General features: G+C 46.3%; 1 protein-coding gene and 1 long non-coding RNA gene across 4 annotated transcripts in view; one reads left to right on the top strand and one right to left on the bottom strand.

The window, feature by feature from the left end:
• The window catches only part of LOC104687932 (LIM domain containing preferred translocation partner in lipoma), a 334,159-nt gene extending 327,032 nt beyond the window's left edge, over nucleotides 1-7,127 (bottom strand). Inside the window, 1 exon segment of the mRNA XM_039556675.1 lies at nucleotides 7,081-7,127. The gene's annotated coding sequence lies outside the window, so the exon portion shown is untranslated.
• Nucleotides 7,128-7,278: 151 nt separating this feature from the next.
• Nucleotides 7,279-19,257, top strand: LOC120410454. 3 transcript variants are annotated; one of them, XR_005602602.1, is made up of 5 exons: nucleotides 7,279-7,613; nucleotides 8,162-8,276; nucleotides 10,931-11,026; nucleotides 13,982-14,130; nucleotides 14,215-19,257. It is a non-coding gene; the product is annotated as an uncharacterized LOC120410454 (long non-coding RNA). The 3 variants fall into 3 exon arrangements; XR_005602600.1 differs by having other exon boundaries at nucleotides 8,159-8,276; XR_005602601.1 differs by having other exon boundaries at nucleotides 8,159-8,276; nucleotides 12,135-14,130.
• Nucleotides 19,258-20,028: the final 771 nt, after the last annotated feature.

Below are 20,028 nucleotides of genomic sequence, written 5' to 3'. Positions count from 1 at the left end.
TGTCCCATCAGTAAAATGGCAAGAATAATTTTCCTTCACGTTGGGAAGGCACTACAGAAATAGTTCCTCCAATGTCCCAAGTGCTCCGATGAAAGAGCAAAGAGGACTCCGGAAAAGCACAAAAGAAAATTAATAACTCTGCATTCTGTCTCGAGTTTGAACAGTACATGGTAAATAAGGACTGGGGCCACACACTGCACAAAGAGAAAAGCAACTGAATAGCCGCTCATCAAGTATCACCTTCCACTCTGGACACAAAGAGTAGGTGCTCTGGCAATTAAGTGGCTCTCTCATAATACCTGCTTGCAGGGGAGGCTGAAATTAAGGCTTCAACGACCTTCATTCTGGCATTTCATAGCTTTGGAGCACTTGGACTTTGCATCTTTAACACCATTCTTTTAACAAAGTTCACAGCATGCAATTAACTACAGGTTTGCCACGTGGCTGCCACAGTCACTGTCCATTTTTCTGGGGAGATCCAGATTAAAGGCTTATCTTGGCCGCACTAATACCTTGAGGTATCTCTCAAGATTTGCCCAAACCAATGATAAGCAAATCAGGTCTCTATCTCAAACAACGAGCTGTGTTAAATCCCAGCCAGCCGATTCCTTCAGCACAGAGCTTGAACAGGAACACCCCTGACTCCCAGGCTAGTGAGGCAGTGATGACGCAGCAGCTGGAGCTACAACCACTTATCAGCTGCTAATTCAATCACTCTCCCAACCCAGCCGTTGCTGCCTGCACTGTCTGGGAGACTCCTTGCTTTCATTCATGCCTCACTAAGTGGAGTAATTCAAGTCTGTTAAGGTGAGGTAATAAACTGCTGAAACAGAGAGCTCCTTAGGGTACGTGCACACAGCACGTTGAAAATGCACATTTCTGACACAGAAACCACCCCAGCTGGGGTACAACCAACACAGCCACTGGAGCAGGACCACCCACAAGTCACCTGTAACAACACCCCAACATTCTCTTTCCAAAAAGCAAACCTCACCAACCTGAATTCCATGCAGCAGCCACGCGGCTGAAAAAGCCCTGCAGGAGATACTTAAATATAACAGAGCCAAATTTAAGGTAAGGTTTGGAGCTGGACCACTTCTACCCCACCACACAGTGCAACCCTACCCATCCCATGGGGCTCCACAGATCCTTTTTCAAGGCCCATGGGACAACCTGTCAATTCAGCCTTCTCTGTCCCACCTGCCTTTACCCAGACGTCTGGGCTGGTCTCGCAATAAAGCAGCTGAGTCCTGGTTCCTCAGCAGAATTCCAGCCCCAGCATAGGCTCTCCATATGCAGAGAGATCAGGAGCAGAGGGAGACTAGAAGATGACTGCAGCTCCCCACAATGAGATCAACTGGCAAAAAAAAAAAAAAAAAAAAAAAAAGGGAGAGGGAAGTTACAAATTGATGCATAAACAAGGCCTGACTGTGCAATTCAGAGCTAACAGGGCAGTTTACTAAATGTTAATTAAATCTTTAGTGCCTGTTACTTCAGTCATGGAGATCAACTTATTTTTAAATTAAATAAGCAATGAATGCTTAGATGAACTTCTATTAAATTTCACCCAGTGAATGAAGTATGTGGAGCTTTTAACAGACATTAAACAAGATAGTTATGGCAAGTTAGTTGATACTTTATTACCTAAAGATAATGGCCATATTAAATCTCAACTAACTATTCCACTGGCAGCACAATCATCCAAGATTTGACGGAAGTTTTCCTGCCTTGAAGCATCACTGAGCAGCAGGAGCAGGGGGAGGAAGGCAGCCAAGAGCTGAATGGCACCTACTTAGAGGATGCTCATGTGCATAAACTCTCTTAGACACAACACAGGATCCCTCCCAGCCAGATCTTCAAATCCCAAAGAGGGTTGATGGGCTATTACCCAGCAACAAAACCGGCATAAGCCAGAGACCCTCATGCATCCCTCCCTGCCCCCAAACCAAACAAAGTAATTTATGGGTTTGCTGAGAAATCACGGTATTCCAAGGTTCCCTTATGGCATCAAGGGCAACAGAAAACATCCTAACAGCCTGCAACACTCAAAAGCTTCTAACTTTGTCTAAGAAAAGGTTATCAGCAGCCCACAACTCCACCAATGTTTGTTTTCCTTCTCTGAGCATATTGTGATAGTTTGGGAGTTCTTCTGACTCACACGTGTGTGTCACTGTCACCCACAGATCCCAACAACAGATACTGACAGTCTAAAACGACAGAGACTTGCTGACAGTGACTTAAAAATGATCATTTTCATGCCAGCTCTTGCAGTTGCTCAGAACCTGATCGAAACCAGCTCTTGGAGATCAAAACAGAATCTCCACTGAGTTGTCTCTACCGATAACCTTAATTGCAATGATTACATGTGGGTAGCGGGTTTTAGTTTCTTTCATGTTTGGACTGGAAAACATCACCAACCCTACCTGGCCTGCCATGCTCAGGAGCAGGATGAATGAAAGGAACCAACCCTGCTAAACTCTGTTTCTCAGACAGGCACAAGCTCTCAAAAGCTTTAATGTTTTGTGGGGTTCTTTTCTGGTCTGTGGTTTTCAGTTTGATTTGTTGTTTTCTTTTCTCTGTTTGTTTCTATTTTGCAAAACAAAGGGCTCCCTAAATTAGAAAGGGGAAAACACTGAGCTCTTCCAACTTTACTAATGCTCTCTCCTCCAGGATCCCAAAGAACACGTGGACACCAAACACAAGATCTTCCCTCCAATCCCTCCTCTGGAACCCTTGTTTGTAAAGTTATTTCAAGTATTTTCCTATGTATAACCCACGCTCTTTAAAGGCATTGTTCCTTGTGAATCTGTCCATCAGACAACCCACATCCTTTGATAAGTTAGGGTTTCCATCTCCTTTGCTCCTGTCTCCTCTGTCCTGGCTGCAGTTGCAGTAAGCTCTCTAGCTTCTAACAGAATTATGCTGCTAGAAGAGAAAGAGCAAAGGGAGATGAGGAAGCTACTGGGGTGAAAAGACAGGCTGTGGAGGGAGGACCTTGTCTTGCAGACAGGAGCATCAGTCTCACTCATGTGTGCACACAGCAAATACAGATGTTGAATCCCAAACTTCTGGTGGGTCACATGGACTTGGTATTCGTCTTACTTCCCTGAAGGTTTCTCCCCATCAAAAACAAAAATGAAGTACCTAAAAATCACAGACATATCTAAAGAATCAGGCAATAGCTTTGAGTTGGAAGGGACCTACTCTTGGCCAGTGTACGTTTCTTCATCATCCTGATGCCATCTTTGAAACCTCTTCATGTATTCACAGGGACTTAGCTCCACCTCAGCAGGGCTGCCACAGACCACACCAGAGCCCGGACGATCAGTTAAAGGTGAAACCCAGCATCTGGGGCCAGCCAGAGCCGAGAGTGCAGGTGTTTTGCAGAGCCATGTCAGGGAGAGAAGAGCTCAGTAGAAGAAAGGCAGAGCTGTGTGGGTCAGGCTTTCAGAAGCTTGAGGAGCAACAAAATGCCACAGAGGATGTATTGTTCACACAACTATGATGGGCAGAGCAATAGAGAAACCACTGCAGGCACCCTGAGGGTATTTGTTTCCACAGACACACGGAAACTGTCTTCTTGGAACAATTTGTCATCCACCCAAGCTACTGCTTTTCACTAGCTACAGTCAGCTGGAGATGCTTCATGGAAACCTACATGAAACTGCTTCTTCTTTCCAATTAGATGTTTATGATACAATGGGCACCACCACGGGCTGGTACAACTCTGAATGTACCTGACACTCATACAACCATCCCATCTTCTTTTCAGACTTGGCTAAACTCTTGTTCTCAGCAACATTCTGCATGATAAATGCTACTGTTAGTTACACTGAAAAGCACTTAACTTTCTTCGTTTTAATCAGCCACTTTCACCTTGGTTTTCAGTTGTACAAAGGAATAGACATCCCTATTCCACAGCCCTCACTGTTTCTCTGACACCTTTCTAACATGTGACCTTTTAATAGGAGTGATCCCATACTACTGGTAAAACTCCCTCAGGTTCTCCAGCTCCCAACCTTTCTTACTATACCTCTCCAGAACTGCATACATGAAGTTTGACTAATCACAAGAGTATTACTTAAGTTTTATAGTCAGTCAGGTGGACAGAAGCAGTGATTTTGACAAACAAGGCAACAGCCAGGCTTCAAAATTGAATGATGTCTCCATCCTGAGCATGAACCCTCACACCATAATTCTTACTAGGAGTTATAATTAAAAATACATACTTATAAGATAGGAAAAAGTACTCCAGCTCCACTGAGACTGCAGCCAATGCTATAACGTGCCTTGCAAAACTCACTAGCCCAGCTCTGAACATCCTAGAGAAACAAATCCTTTATCAAGGATACACACCTGAATCTGCCATTACACTGCACCAGTTCCTCATTGTGCCCATTACTTCACTAACACAGGACAGCTGAAGGCATTTCTCAGAGCAATGCAACTTGGAAATCCAATGTGGTCTGCAAATTTCCATGCAGCAAGACAGGTAAACCAACCTCGACTGCCAAGATATGGAGCCTGCCACGTCTAAAGGCAGGCTTTTGCCAGCTTGTCCTGGTTTCACAACAACACATCACAGACATCGTCACTCAATACTTTTATCCCCTAAAGCTGGGTGACCCTCCACCAAACAGGAACAAGAGAAAGGATTCATAGAGATGGAACCCACACTGAGATGGGCATGCTCACCAGCATCCTGCCCTGACATCCAGGCTGACCTCCAAGCATGTTCCAAAGGTAAAAATCTCACCTCTGAGCAACAGGAATTGGAGTTTCTCTCCCAGCTTGGTACCAGGATCTCTGCCCAGCCAGTACCAACCACACCAGGCAATCAGGGCTGGCAAGACAGAGACAGCTGTACAGCGAGAAAAGCAGCAATTGTCACTGACCCAGGCACCACAGAGACTGCACATCAGCAATTCAGAGCAGCTTGGGGCTGTACCTACAGCAGTTTTAGTGAGACAGTTTTAGCTTCATTTTCCTGGACATGTCCTTCATTTCCACCCAGGAACTTACCCAGGCAGCACACAAGGGCTGCATGCCACCAACCAGGACTGCTGGCAACATGGGACACACACAGCCAATGTGTCCATGGCCACTCAACACATATGGTGGCAGTGACTTTTGGGAAGCAGGTCTCCTATCCACTACAAAGCATCTCTCTACAGCACCATTACTGATGGCAACTTACTGTTGCTGCTATCCTGGACCCAGGTGTCCCTGATCAGGCAGTTTTTCCCAGCCTACACAAGCTGAGCCAGGTGGAAAAGGAAAACCTGAATAAAACAATTACAGGAAAATCATCTATGAAACAACGGGCAACAGGCCTGAAGGGCCCATTAGCAGCACCTGCATCACAACAAAGTTAAAGGCAGGATTTGACAAGGGAGGGTAGGGGCTTGCTAACAGGTGGCTCTGTGGCCACCACCCACACCATCAACTGCTGATGGCCCATCCCGCAGGGAAAAACCCTTCAACAAAGGCTAAACAATTGAAACAGGGGAATAACAGAGCTAATAAATTTAGGAGCAATAGGCTATAAGCTCATGGGGTGGGCAGGGGGAGACAGACCAAGACAACAGGGAGAGAGAAGTTTTCAACAATAAATCTTTATCCACAGATATACATATTTCCCATGGGAAATCCCAGAGTATTATTTAGCCTTGTGTGGGCCAGTCCTGCTTCAGCAAGGGTGGTGATAATTAAAAAGTCCCTCACATCCCTAAACTGTGCTGCTGCACAGCAGGCTGGGCTACACACAGGACAGCAGCCAACATTTTTCAGCAAGAACAGACACATTAACATAGAGATGAAACACTGTATCCTCTTCTCCAGCTCTGCATGCTCCCATACTTTTCTAATATCCCATTTCTCCAATTACTTGGTGAGCCAGCACCTGCTGTATCACCCAGTTCCCAGGCAGCCCCCACTCTCTCAGATCTTGCCTCAGAAATCATTCCTGGAATGTACAAGCACAAACCCTACAGTTAAGTAAGTCCATGGAAGCAAAGAAATCCTGAAATGTCCAAAAACACTTGTGGCTTGTATGGGAGACCTTCCTATTCCGCATGGGCCAAAATCCCTTTGTGTAGAGGAATCAGGGTGTTGCAGATGTGCAGGGATACACAGCAGCAGGTTTGGTGGCTCCTACAAGCTCCTTAAACTTTTGTGTACCAAGTCCCTAGCAAAACGGAAAGAAACAGACAAGAAACTAACCCAAGAACAATACAATTGGGCTAGAGTCAATTCCTACAGGTGTAGAAAAAAAGAAACAAGCAAAAAATATTCAAAACAAAACAGGAGAATCCAACCCTCGTTTGTTTCACCGGCGGGGCCAAGCTGCACCTCGAGGTACAGGCGGCAGAGCAATTAGGCAGGAGTTGCTTCATCAACGCCTCCTCGGGAGCACTGCCGGCTTCCCAGCACACCTCCGGGGCGCGGGGAGTGCTCCTGAGCAATGGCAGGGGTAACGTTTGCCTGTTCAAAAGTGGAGGGCAAGAAAGGGGGAGGGCAAAGAGAAAACTATACTTTAAGAAAAAAAAAAAAAAAAGAAACCGTGGGTGACGTCAGGGTGTGGGAAACTTTTCCGTCCTTACCTGGTGGAGAAGGCAGGGCCTTCCCCGACATATAAAAAGCTGCCGGAGCTTTACTCAACTTATTATTTACTACGAGCCGCGGCCGGGGGTCGGCGGGCGGCGGGGCGGGGCTGCGGCAGCCCCCGCCCGGGCCAGGTGCACCTGCGGCACCGGCCCGCCCGCGTGGGGGGCCCGGCCCGGCCCGGCCCGGCCGCCGACACCGGGCGGGAGCCGAGCAGCGGGGCCGCCCGGGCACCGGGGAAGCTCCCGCTGCCCCGGGCCCGGCGCTGCCCCCGCCCCGCGGCCGAGCCCGCACCGCGCCGGGCCGGCCCCTCCGGCGGCCGCGGCGCCCCGGGCGGAGGGAGGAGCCAGGGCGGCCCCCCCGGGCGGCCGGCAGCGCTCCCCGCCCCGGCCGGGGGCTCCAGCTGTGGCACAGCTGCCTCGGCGGGCGGACGGGGGTGGGGGGAGGAAGGGGGCAAGTTATTATCTGCAACAATACCTCGGGGGAGGAGGCAGCGGAGGCGAGCGCGGCGGCGGCGGCGGGAGGAGGCGGCGGGGGGCGGGCCGGGGGCGGCACCGGGACCGCCCCCCGGGACCGCCCCCGGCCCCGCCGCCGGCCCCTTCCTTCCGCCCGGCGGCCCCTTCCGCGCCCCGCGCCGCTGCCCCGCAGCGTCTCCCGGACGGCCCCTCCCGCGCTCCCGGCTCGGGTACCCCCGCGCCGCGCCCCCGCTTCCCCCAGGCAGCCCCTCCCGCGCTCCGCCCCGCACATCCCTCCCTCCGGTCCGGCAGCCCCTCCGCATCCCCCCTGGCCGCGGCACTCCCGCATCCCTCCGTCCGCGCCCCCCCCCGGCCCTTACCTCCCCTGGGGCGCAGGGAGGGGCGGCCGGCGGCCCCGAGCTCGGCGGGACGGCCCCGAAACAAAAAGCGAAAGCGGCGGCCGCTGCCTCCCGCTCTGCCGGGCTGCCGCGCTCTGCCCGCGGCTGACGTCAAGGGCCCAAATTCCTGCCTTTCCCTGCAGGCAGATTTGTCCATGTAAGGGCTGGGGCCGGGGCCGGGGCCGGGACGGCCGCACGGCGGGAGGGGGCTGCGCCGCGGCTGGCGGGGGGGGGGGTGGGCGGGCGGCGGCGGCTCCCGGTACCTGGGCGGGAGGGGAGCGGAGCTGGAGGCGGCCCCGACCCTGTGAGCATCACCTTCCTGCTCTGCATCCCGGAGCCAAGGGAGCCTTAGACACAGAAACGCACCCTGTGCCTTGCAGGATCCAATTTTTCACAGGGAAGATTTGTCCAGGGCTACTTATGATTCTTTGGGTGCTCCTCCAACCAATTTTTAATCTGTTCTTCCCCAGCTGGGGCGAAGAACAAGGTGAGGGGAGGTAAAAGGTGCTGAGAGTTCCAAAGGAGCTGCCTTCTCACATATTCAAAACAAAACTTGTCGAGAATACTAAGGCGAGGGGGAAGGGAAACTATTTTCTGATTGCTTTCTGTTTGATTGTTTTGTGGCTATTTCTAAGGACTGCAATTAAAATAAATTGGGATGTTGAGTGTGATTGTTTTTATAATGGAATGTTACACTTTAAGTAGCTGTTCGGTGTCTGCATCTGCCCTGAAGAGAACTGGAAGACAGAAGGGTTACATTGTGTTCAGGCTGTGGAGGGGAGCGTTGCCAAGCCTAATTCATTTGGAAAGAGATTTCTGGGTGAGTTTTTAGGCACTTCAAATGTATTTCATTTTTAAAATAAAGGGCTCTGGTGTGTGCTTTCAGAAGATGTTTACATCTTATACAGTCAGTGCTTGACAGCCCCAGGAGGGCAAGATTGCTCGTTTGGACACAAAGAAAGGACAATAAGTGCCTAAAAGACTTAAGAAGCTGCAGCAGAGAATTGTGATTCAGCTTCTCTCCACCTTCCCTGGCTGCCAAAACCAGTGTACTTCCCAATCGGAGACCCCAAGAGATTTCGCCTCACCCTGGCAGACCCCTCAGAAGGGAAAGTGTGGCATTTCCCAAATTTAGTCCTCAGTGCAAACCCCCCATCTGGGGTTGATTTGATGTCCTGCACTGGCCGCGTGCTAAATTCCCCCCAGGAACAGAGGCCTGCCAGAGCCAGATTCTCTCCTTAGAAGCACTGCAGCTAAATCTGCGTGAGCAGTCACGGCCACAGCGTTAGGACTATGACTAGAAATACCCCAGCCTTGTCCTAGCCACCTACCCGGTGTTTGAACCCTGCTGAGATCCTAAACCGAAGCCGAACGGTGCGTGAGTCACCTGGGCCCCGTTCCATAGGTGTTACCTAGAGAGCCAGCAGTGCTCTGTGAACATGGCCTCTTGTGAAAGACACGGGCACGGCTGATTTCCAGATGGAAGAGACCATAGCAGCAGCTCAAGCTGAGCAGCCAAAGCCTTCCCCTGAGGCCCTGTAAACCCAGGTTCAGTTCCCTGAACCTACACTTCACCTGTCTCCTTCCAGCTGAGTGTTTCAACCACTGGGCTGCGAGGTCATGCTCCTGCATTGCACCCCGAGGACAACTCAGAGTGGGATTTTCTTCCACCAGGAGCAGGTGGTCATCACCAGGGGCTTCCTGGCACCCATGTCTGTCAACCTCAGCATAGTGGAGCTCTCAATGGCAGATATACACAGGAACTGTTGCCTGCTTTGTTTTTTTTTTCTTCAAGTTTTCTTGCAGATCTGCAACAGCCCTTGTGTTGTGTCAGCTAGTATCTAGGGGAAGTATATGAACACAAAAAAAAAACCCTTTGGCCCACTGATGAGAGACAAGTGTTCTCCATTTAGTATTTCAGAGAAAACCAGTGGTCAAATATTTTCCTTGTCCCATATCCAAAAATTATTGCTTCTTTATCCATCAAGCTTATGAAATTTTCCAGTGCTGTTAACAGAAGATAGAATACTGTGCCCATCCACGGCAGCCTCCTTTAAATGATCCCAAAAGTTTTAAGCTTTGAGCCTCCGGAGTTTGAGATAGCAACTACTGCTACCTCCATTTTGCTGGTAGATGAACTGTGACTAATCCTCTGCAGCACAGCAGCAGAAGTTTGATTTGCAGCCCATTACCCTTGTAACGTGCTGCCCAGAACGGTCACTGCCTTGTCAAACGCAGCATGAATTTTCTGGGTTTTTTTCAGTTTCCTATCATGACCAATATCACACACTTTGGAAATGAAAGTAGAAAATTCAAGGTGTTGAGCCTGGCTGTGAAAATCTGCTCTTTGCCTGGAAAGAATCAAAAATACTGGCAAACATACAATCATTCCTTTGGTAATATCTACCACACCCTGCACCATAGCAGCAAAATGAATTAAACAGCAAAAGACTGAAATGTCTGACATTGCATAGGCCAGTCAGGAAGCAGGAATACAGGAGTCAGCCTGGGCAAGTATTAATTCAAGGAAATTAAGTTTTTTAGCATTTAAGGTGCATGACTAGGAGATTGGAAACTTGGCTTCTGCTCCTACTTTCCCTGTGTTGTGTGACTTTAGACCAGTCAGTTCACCTTCCCATGTCTGGAGGAGCCCTTAGAAACCTGAAGCACACGGTTTAGAGCAGGGAATGACACACCATTACCTCCTATCAGACCCCATTCTGTGCAAATTTTCCAGAAGTCAGCAAGTGAAATCTCGCTCTTCAGAATTTGGGTCTCTTCAGTGAGATTTCAGATGCAAAAATCGAAAAACAAAAACTCAGAATGGGAAGAGCCCTTAGGAAGCCACAGGAAATCCATCTCAGGCCATAAAGCAGGAGCAGCACCACCTAAACCATACCGGACAGGGGTCCACCTACCCTGCTCATAAGAATACCTAGAGGATCCATTACAGAGCTTCACAGTTGGATAAGTTTTCTTTATCTCTAATCCAAGTCACTTTTGCTGCAATTCAGCTCCTAATCAGATGAAGTTGTGGGGAACTGACATATTCCCTCAGTAGCAACAATTCTAGAACAACAGGAAAGTCACCCACCTGGTGAACTAATTTTTCTGTGGGTAAAAGCCAAGGAGGCTGGAAAACACACTAAGCATGTGTTTTTGGGAGAGCTGCCACCTAATTTACAGACAAAGATCAGATGCAATTAGTGTTAGATCAACTGGAGACTCCTCTGCCCCAAACCGCAGCACTTTTCAGCCGCCTCGCCAGGAGGACGCCAGTTTCCACCAAGACATGCAGTGTCACACTTGACCCTTCAGTCTCCAACGGGTATTCCTGGAAACACATGCAAAATCTGAGCTCACAGCAATAGCATTCCTGTGGCACTGGGGAAGGAATGAGGAAACACCAGCATGGATAGCAGGCAGACGGGAGAGAAAAGACTCATCCTGCAAGTCTGATTAATTTCCAAACAGGATGATTGTTCCTGATTGAGAGACGCTGGTGTGCTGCCTGGTGGAAGGAATCTGGGAACAGCAGTGGGCCAAGCTTTGTCATTCCCCACTTTGCAGGTATGTTTGCACCCAGACAGGAATGCAAGATACAGTACTGAGCAGGCTTGAGTGAATCACAGATCTCTGACAGCAATTGAGACTGGGCCAAAACCCCAAGGGAATCTTCACTGATGAGAAATACAATTTCCAACAAACACCCCAATTTTCTGTGAGTGTGTCAGAGATAGCAACCATCATCAAACCCTCCATCTCTGTGCACATTTTGGAGTTGCAAGTGGCTAACAAGATGCTCAGTTTTACCTGGCCATCAGTCCTGTCTAATTCCATATCATTTCACTGTTGGCCATGGTGAGTTTGGGGTAGCTCAGGGAAGTATAGACCTCCCTGTACATATTTCAGGCCATGCTCCCTGCTCTGCTCCATCTACAGTCTAGGCCATAGCTGCCTGTGCCTCAGGAATGGTAAAGATTTGTAAAACTGCTAAATTCCAGTTGAGCAATGTGCTAGTGTAGCATACTTCATTTTAAGGACATGCTTAAATCCAGTTTGAGCCCAGAGAGATTTTAGCTTAGGTTTAAGCGTTCCATTGAACAGGGTAGATTTAAGGATTGAAGTGTTTTGCTAGACTGGATCTTTGGTTAATGAGGAAGGAGAATTGCCTAGAAGAAAGAACTGCCTGAAGCATTTTGGCACATCCAAACCATTACTAGCACTCCTCCTTTTCTCTAATGAACTTTGATGAAATTAACACAAAGAATTGGTAAAGAAGTTGATAACTTCATAAACAATCCTCACTTTCTGGGTCTCAGTTTAGTGGGGGGAAAAAAGCAAACTTCTAGTATCGCATCAAAATGATGTGATATAATTAAAGCAGAAGCCACTAGACTTTGTATTTTAGACCATCTGATATCTTGCACAGTATCTCACTGATGGTAAATGTCTCATGTCCAGATTTTAGCATTGAAATCATAAGTGCTTTGCTTTACAGGAAGGGAATCAGTTAAATACTTTATGGAGCCTACACTAAATAAACAAAGTACCTCAGTCTTAAAAGAAACGTTTGTGGTAACAAATATTTTGGGGGACATTTTTGCATGGGCTCTGACCTCCCTGTTGAGAATCAAAGTGAAAATATTGAATCTACTAAGCAGATGTCTTCTCCTAGTGACAGCAAGATGAGCAGAGACAGCTGGTTAGAAGAACAACAACAACAAAAACACATCATCATTCCTGCTTTGGCTCCAAAATATCTTGGACTTGTTGTCATGGAAGAAAGCTATGTATGTAAGAAGCCAAGAAAGAGACAAATATTATTGAATCTGGTAGTATTTTAGTGAATGTGCTGGAAATAACTTAAGTAGGAAGAAAAATTGGATGCGCTCCATTGTTATTAAAAGAATGCCTCTTCTTATTTCCACAGGGACCTATAGCCTATAGAGTCATTAACACATTTGCAAAACATATATTTTAAATATGTTGCTTCTCTCATCAATCTTACGGGCTCTTCTGCTAAAGTAAATAGAGTTCCAGCACACAGAAATGTATACAGCCACAAAAATATTATCTCTGCAAGCTAAAAATGCCAACTGTGGATTTTTCCTATAACCTCTTCCATCAGGGAACATGGGTGTATTATGGAGACACCTAGAGAGATCTTAAATATTAGGAAGGGAGAAGATGAGAAAATTAGATTCCCTTGGTGAAACACAGGATAAATAATTCACAATGAAAAAAAAAAAAAAAAAAAGGAAACCAAAATTAAAATATGAAGAGCTATTCTGGATGAAAATCAGTCTGAGCTGCATTGAACAACAGATCCAAGAGGAGTTTTGTGGCAAGACTGCAAAATTAGCCAATGACCCTCTGGCCTCCCTGCTCAAAGGTAGCACACTCTCTCTTGATAGTTGTCATCTGAACAAAACTTGATTTCTGTGCTTGACCCCTGGACATTTCCATTTCCCTTTCTGAGCCTTTGGGCATACTTGAGCAAAGAACAGGATTGATGAGAAGAGTTTAAGAAATCAAAAGCTGTGCAGTTGGTAATTGCAAGGATGAGTAACTTGAGGTGGATGTTCCCAGAGGACTAGGTAGCCCAAATCCCATAGTGCCATCAGACAGTGCCCTATGCAACAGCAAAGCTCTGGATTTGCTGGCTCAGGAGGTGTCCTCCGTGGAGTGCTTCAAAACACCTATCTGCCTCCTACAAAGGTCCTAAATTATTTAAAGCCTTGAAAAAGCAAGAGGTCAATTTGGTTTATACTAAAGATACGTGCAAAGAAAATGATGTAAAGAGAAGTATTTGCTTTGGAAAACAACTGCCTTGAGAACTGAGAGGTGTGACCAGTCTGACATACCCGCTTGTAAACAGAGGACAATGAAGTCAAAAGGAGAGGACATGGCTGCTGGGTCTCCAGTTCCTGGCTGCCAGCTTTGCCCTTTCTCCACTAGGTGATTAGGCAGTAATAGTTTTCAAAAGCAAATAGTTTTATTTACATCATTTTCTATGCAGAAAACCAGGGTTAAGTATGCAGCTCTGCAACAGAACAGATGTGGGACTTGGGGAAAGTTGCAGCTTGAACTGAGCTGGAAAAGCTTCCACCATTTGCCAATATCTTGGAGAGTCTGGAATCTTTCCCATCTCTACTGTGACAAAAATGGGACTTCTCCACATTTTGGAGGACTTTCTCTCTTGTAATAAAGGACAAAAAGCATGCAATGAAAAACAAATCACAGTGCCAGAAGTGACTGAGAACCAGTTTTCCCTGTTTTAATTCCCCATCTTGCCAGCCTCAGCTCCACGATCTGACCTACAGACTCCCAGCCAGCCCAGGAATGACCATGCCACAGCAAAGGATCATTTTGGCCAGAAATTCCATGCTGAGTCCAAGAAAACATTTCCTAGAGTATCTTGCTAAAATGGATACACTCCCACACACACTACATGAAAGGAATCATGTCTGACAAATAAACATTTCTTAATGAGAAACATTTGTCCAACATGTTTCTCCCCAGTACTCTGGAGCTTTGTGCCTCAGTGCACCATCTATAAAAGGAGACAACAGCCCTTCCTAACCTCTGGGAGATCACACCAGGCTATGAAAGTGATGGACTCCTTACCTCTATTAGTTACCCTCAGAACTCCATATATCACCTTACAGCACGTAAGTATGGACTGACTGAAGAATTTTTATAGACCCATTTCAACCCACGTGTTTGACCTTGACCAAGAGCTTCTCTGCCCACAGGCTACTCCATTTGCTCCGTCTGACTTTGGGACACAGAGTCAATGCAGGGCACCTCAGTATCCCTGGGCTCAGCCATCCCTGAATGTGCATTTCTTCACACCATCAAAAACTTGGATCACCAAGGAGACAGCCCAGCCCCGCTGCCAGTGAGGTGACAGATCCCTGGCACTGGAGCTGGGCTCAAACTGCTCATGAGCTGCTTGTGGCTGGAGAGGAATGTCTGCAGAGAGCTAAACCAGATTGCTCACAGATCTCTTCCAAATTGTCTCTAATCTAGTGGACAATTTGAGAGTAAACGTGCACTGGAAGCACCATCTTCCCTTCGGAGTATTAACCTGAGAACACTGAGTTTGTGGCTGCAGTGGAGAAATCTTAGGATCTCATTGGTGCCTTGGCAAGTCCTCAAGATGTCAGAGTCACCTATATTCTGGGTCTATTCTGTGTATTCTGTCTCCTTTCTCAGAACACTTCAAGTATCTGATGCTACAGACACACTACAGCCACCACAGCTCCAGGAATGTGATAATGTTCCTAGTAAGAGCTGGCTGAGGTTGTGAGCCTGAAGCAATATGCTTACAAATACCCGATCTACACAGAGCTTTTAGAAAGTGTCAAATGGCTTCAAAGCTTCAGAGAAGCTGCCATTTTGGTGTCACCTGTGTTTCTTAGTCCCACACCTACTGCAGGGAAAAGAGGAAAAAAAATCAGTTGGTATTTGCCTACATTTCAGCCACAAGGTCCAGCATTTGCAGAACTTCTGAAGGTCCATCTCACCTGTTCAACATCTCACCCCTCCCAAGCATAGACTGAAAAATGCCACTTTTCCCCACTATTAAATCAAAAGCTGGCTACACCCATGTGTCAGCTGTTTACCACCCTCTGTTTCCTCCCTTTAGGCAGCTGATCAGGGATAATGACCTATATCCTTGAAGCATTTGTTCTATTTAGCATTACAGAGAAGGAGGGTTTAAGGCAACAAGCAACCTAATAATATAACCTTTCCCACCCTATCTTATTATAGAGAGATCAGCTTGCATCTTCACCTGTGGAAACACAGCAGCTCTGTGAAGGTCCATGACTTTATCTGGGCTCTTTCCTGCTCTGCTTTTGTCCTAAGCAGAATGGTTCCAGTGCCTTTCAGTTAAGATCTTTCACTCATTCTTTACATTCAGGTAGGAACAACAACCTATTTGGCCTTGCTTTGGCCACATCCATGTTGCTCCAGAGATTCCTGATGAGGTGGCTATGGTGCTCACATGGTAGGAAGGCACTGATGGAGAAGCTGAATATCACCAGGCAGCGTTTGAGAGCACCCAGAGCATTGCACTGGTTGACGCTGTTGGTGTTGAGCACCAACTGCTGGCTCTGCACAGGGGTCTGGGACTGGTACACACCCTGCATCAAGCCTCACCCCACGATGATACAGGCAGGCAAATGAGAAAATTGGGCCCTGGCCCCTTCCTGTGATTAGGTCATTATAATGGGTAAATATTTTCCTAGATAGAGAGCTGAGATAAAGGACTCCTGGTGTCTGAAATGGAGTTTGAGCGAGACTTGGAAGGACTATCCCAACCTTGTAGTTCTTTCTAATGTGCTTTTACCAAATAAATGCCTTTTGCCCCAAAGTACCCAGGAAATTAAACGGAACTTGTTATTCGCTAATGATGAAAATCTCACAAAATAAATTTTTCAGTGAATACAAGAACACCATCTAGTCTACAGCCAAACTGTTCACCAGCAAAAATATAGAATGGGTTTAGTGACAGGTACCAAGGGTTATTCCCAGAGGACATTACAGCTCTACACCATTCAGTCTACATATTTACTGAGGAGTACAGAAAAGTGAATGGTAGAGGCAGAGTCCCAGAGATTGACTTAGAGGGGTCTATTTAATAAGAGCCCATTTCTGCAGAGAAAAGTGATTGTGATTGTTTTCTAATGAAAATCAGTATTCTCATGCTATAGCAAAGAGTGATTATTCATTCTCTATCCCTTTACTCTGCATTATTCATGATTTTGTGACCTCTGCTCTATCCTCTCGCTTGGTGTTCCAATCTCACCCTGAGTTTTCTCAGGGTTTGGGAGCTTTTGTATCAGATAAGCTGATTTATAAGGTAGTCTTTGAGGAACAAGTCTCACTTAAATCTAACATAATATCCAAGAATGTTCTCCGGTATTTGACCTCTTTGTGGATGAAACAATACTCTTCAGACACAATAACCTTGGTGTTTCCAAGTTGTAACCAGCACCTGTGGAGTTTTCAAACAAATAGGCTCAGCGTTCCTTGGTGCAGTCTTCTTCACTGCTCCCACATTTAATTGCTTTGTAATTACATTTGTAAAACCTGCAATGGGATTATACATGGGGGAAAGAAAAATAATTTTAAAAATCACACTTAAGAATAGGAGGGGATTTATGGGAGCTGCAAGACAAGAAAAACCCACCTTTCTTTCTTCATTGTTGTCTTTGGAGGGCAGCCACCCAAGTTTCCTTGTCAGTAATACAGGGATTTGTAAATAGAACAAAGAGCTTCCTCACACCGAGGCACATTATATAACCCAGCGCCGTCACCGTGTGTCTTCACAGGCAGTTCCCTTGAACTTTGCATCTCGCTCCTCCTGAGAACACTCCTCCATGCCAGCTTGAACAGATGGGGTTTCCTTTAGGAAAGGTTTTCTGTTAGGGTCATTCTGACTTCCCTTTCAGAGTTTACCAGCCTCATGTGCTCTTTGCTCAAGGGATTACTGTGGTGGGCACTAACTCCATGGGCTGCTGTTAAGCTTCTCCTCACCTGCTGGCTGGGCTGAATGAGTGCTGAAATCTCTGTTCCAGAGAAAAACCTGACATTTCATGTTTTCCTGAATCAGACCGGAAAGTTGCAATTTCCTGTAAACCCAGATTCTGAGAAACATTTCAGAAAGTGCAAAATGGCCTCAGTGCAGCCTTTTGTTTGGGTGTTACCTACAGGTTTTTATGAGACTTACGCTAACTTTAAACACACCACGTTCCAAGTGATCCCAAATGCAACCAGGCAGCACCCACTGCTCCCAAAGTCACTCAGGGTTGCCGAGGGTGCTTTGCCAGAGACAGGTGACACAGAGCCAGATGTGGTTTTGTCTCACCCCATGTATTAGTCTAATATTTCCACTGCTTTGATTCCACCAGTGCACTCACAGACTTCAAGCTTACAAACATTTAAATTCTTACTTTCCAGGCTCATTGAAAGCAAAGGCTTTTAGAGTATATCACTGAGGATAAAACTCAATAGCTTGTACAACCCTGGCATGATGTTTCTGACGTATCGAGTGCATAGTCAAGGGCGCTAATTTAAAAGAGAGCAGTTTTAAGAAATTTTAACTAAATCAGGGCACAAGGCTGTGCAGAGCCTCTTATTTTAGTATCAATAGAGCTGTTTTTTCAGTCCTGGTTGGTTAGAAGAGTTTGTAAATGAATAAGGATAAGACATTCTACAACTGATGTCGATCACCAAATGCAAAAGTTCACACTGGTTAAACTAGGGTGGTATAAGCTTGTGTGAAGGCAGCTTTGAAGCTGCCACAGCATAGTGGGAAAAGCAGCCCTGCCCTGTGAACAAGTGAGAATAAACAAACAAAGAAAACAGTGGAGCAAAAGCTGCTGCTAGCTGGTCTTCATGGAAAATGAAGTTTAAAAAAAAAGAAAAAAAGAAGGAAAAAAAGAGATGGAGGAAGGAACAGAAGCATACTTCAAGACCAAAATCTCATCAGACTAAAAATCAGTGTAACTCCCACATTGCAACACTTTGCAGGTCTAATAGACACAAAGCTGTTCCTTCACCCGAAAGCCAAACATAAAAGTCACGGAAACCCATCATGCCAATTCTGTGGCTGCTTTCCGGAGCAGAATCTCTTTAAATGTCAATGTTCTCTTTGTTCTGTGCACCCTTTATAACGAGTCTATCATCTGTTTGGTAAAAGATCCAGTGAAATATGTAATAAGGTTATCTCACCATCTCTCTCTATTGTATAGCCATATCTCATTAATTATTGTCTTCCATTTCCTGTGTCAGATGTGACTCAGAAAATAGGGACTCAAGGCTTACAAGCTTAGCAACTTACCATATATTAGCTGAGCTGTGGTAACTGTCCATGTGCTTCCTCTTAGCCTGTAATAAACAAAGCCAGTGTGACTTTGCTGGACACAGGCCTGCAGTCGATGCAGTTTGGATTAACCTCCTTTTATTATCAGCTAAGCTGACAGTGACAGTGGCCATGGCTCAGCTGATGTTCAGTCCTCACGTTGCAAGACTTTGCCTTTAAATCCTGGGAGCAGAGCTCTACCAATATAACTATCTGGAAAGCTACAATGATTTATGTGCTGTCAACATACACCAAAAAAAAAGGACAAAAAAGCAGCACAACTACATGATTATCAGCCAATGCCCCTTGGTTTGCAGTTTTTCAAGCATGAACTGCTCAAACTTTGGATCAAGAAGTGAAGCGATCTGTTTCTCAAGTGCAAACAGGGAAAAGTTATATGAGTCTTCTAGCAATTTCAGGCAAATATATCACAGAAGCAGCATGCTTAGCCTTTTTACTGTGCATCTGTCTGAGGTTTCCAGTAAGATTTCCCTGATATATAGTAAGAGTCAAAACTCTAATCTCTTTTAGCTCTTTTTTATTGTCTCTGCAGCACTAACTTTGAAAAATGGCCTTGTCCCCAAAGAACTGCACACAGTCCATGTAGGGAAGCTGTTAAAATAAATGCTTTACGTAAAAAATATTGCAGACGAACTCGGCTCTAAGGGGTTTAGAGCTACAACATACAGCTGTAAACCAGAGCAGCCGAAGTATGAATGGAGGTCATACTCCAGTAGAGAAGAAGGGAAGTCCCCTGTCTGGCAGTTGTTACACATGATCTCTGAAATCAACAATTCCTGCTCTTCTTTCTCAGGGCTGCAGTGTTTTAATAAATGATTATTCTCATGTTAATGTCCTTCTGCCTTCCTCCTCGCTGACCTCCATACACACCATGCTGATTCATAAAGTTTCTTCTTTCACTGGATTTGAGTGCTTTCTGTAGACCTTATTTGCTGCCTGCGAGACACCTGCCTGATTTATAGAGACTAAGACACAGAAGAGCACAGTGTTGGCTGCCCTATCTGAGTACTGTGTTTCCTACATATTGTGTTCCTATCTCTGCCCATGCCGTGGTCTGATTTTTGATAGTCTGTGTGTTGTTCAAATAAGAGAGCAAACTTTCTGCCTCTCAGAAAAGCTTCTGAGATCCTCAAGAATAAAAATATGCTTTTCCACCTGTATTCCTCACAAAGCAGCGATATCTGTGTCTAGACACTGATTGGGGAAATTCAGGCAAGGGATAATGTGCAAATGAGACCATGATTCAGTGGTGGGAAAAAAACAGACAAATAGCAGGTGCCTCAAAGGCTGAATCACAAACAAGATGGTGAAAAAATCTAAGAATGCAAGAGATGATGGAGGAGCTTGACTTGGCATTTATCTGTTTATTCCAACAGGATATGCAGATTCCACCCTTATGACATCACTGCCTCATCTCGCCTCATCAGTGCCTCATGACACAACCCCTCTCTGTAGCACTGAGTCAGCACCACTGTGTGATCTCCTCTTGGCCATGCAAGATGGGGTGAAAGGCTGTCCATAATGGTGAAAGCAATGAGGGACCTCTAAACAGGTCCCCAAAGGGACTGAAAAACTCATGTTCATCTTATAAGCACTCCTCCCAGGAAATAAAATGGGCTCAGAAAAATTTACGGTAAAGTAACACAGCAGTGTTTTATGGGAGTGCTCCCACAGC

This window comes from Corvus cornix, chromosome 9, assembly GCF_000738735.6.
Source record: "Corvus cornix cornix isolate S_Up_H32 chromosome 9, ASM73873v5, whole genome shotgun sequence".
Lineage (NCBI taxonomy): Eukaryota > Metazoa > Chordata > Aves > Passeriformes > Corvidae > Corvus > Corvus cornix.
Note: the sequence above shows the minus strand (reverse complement) of the source record. Positions and strands in the feature narration are given on the sequence as shown.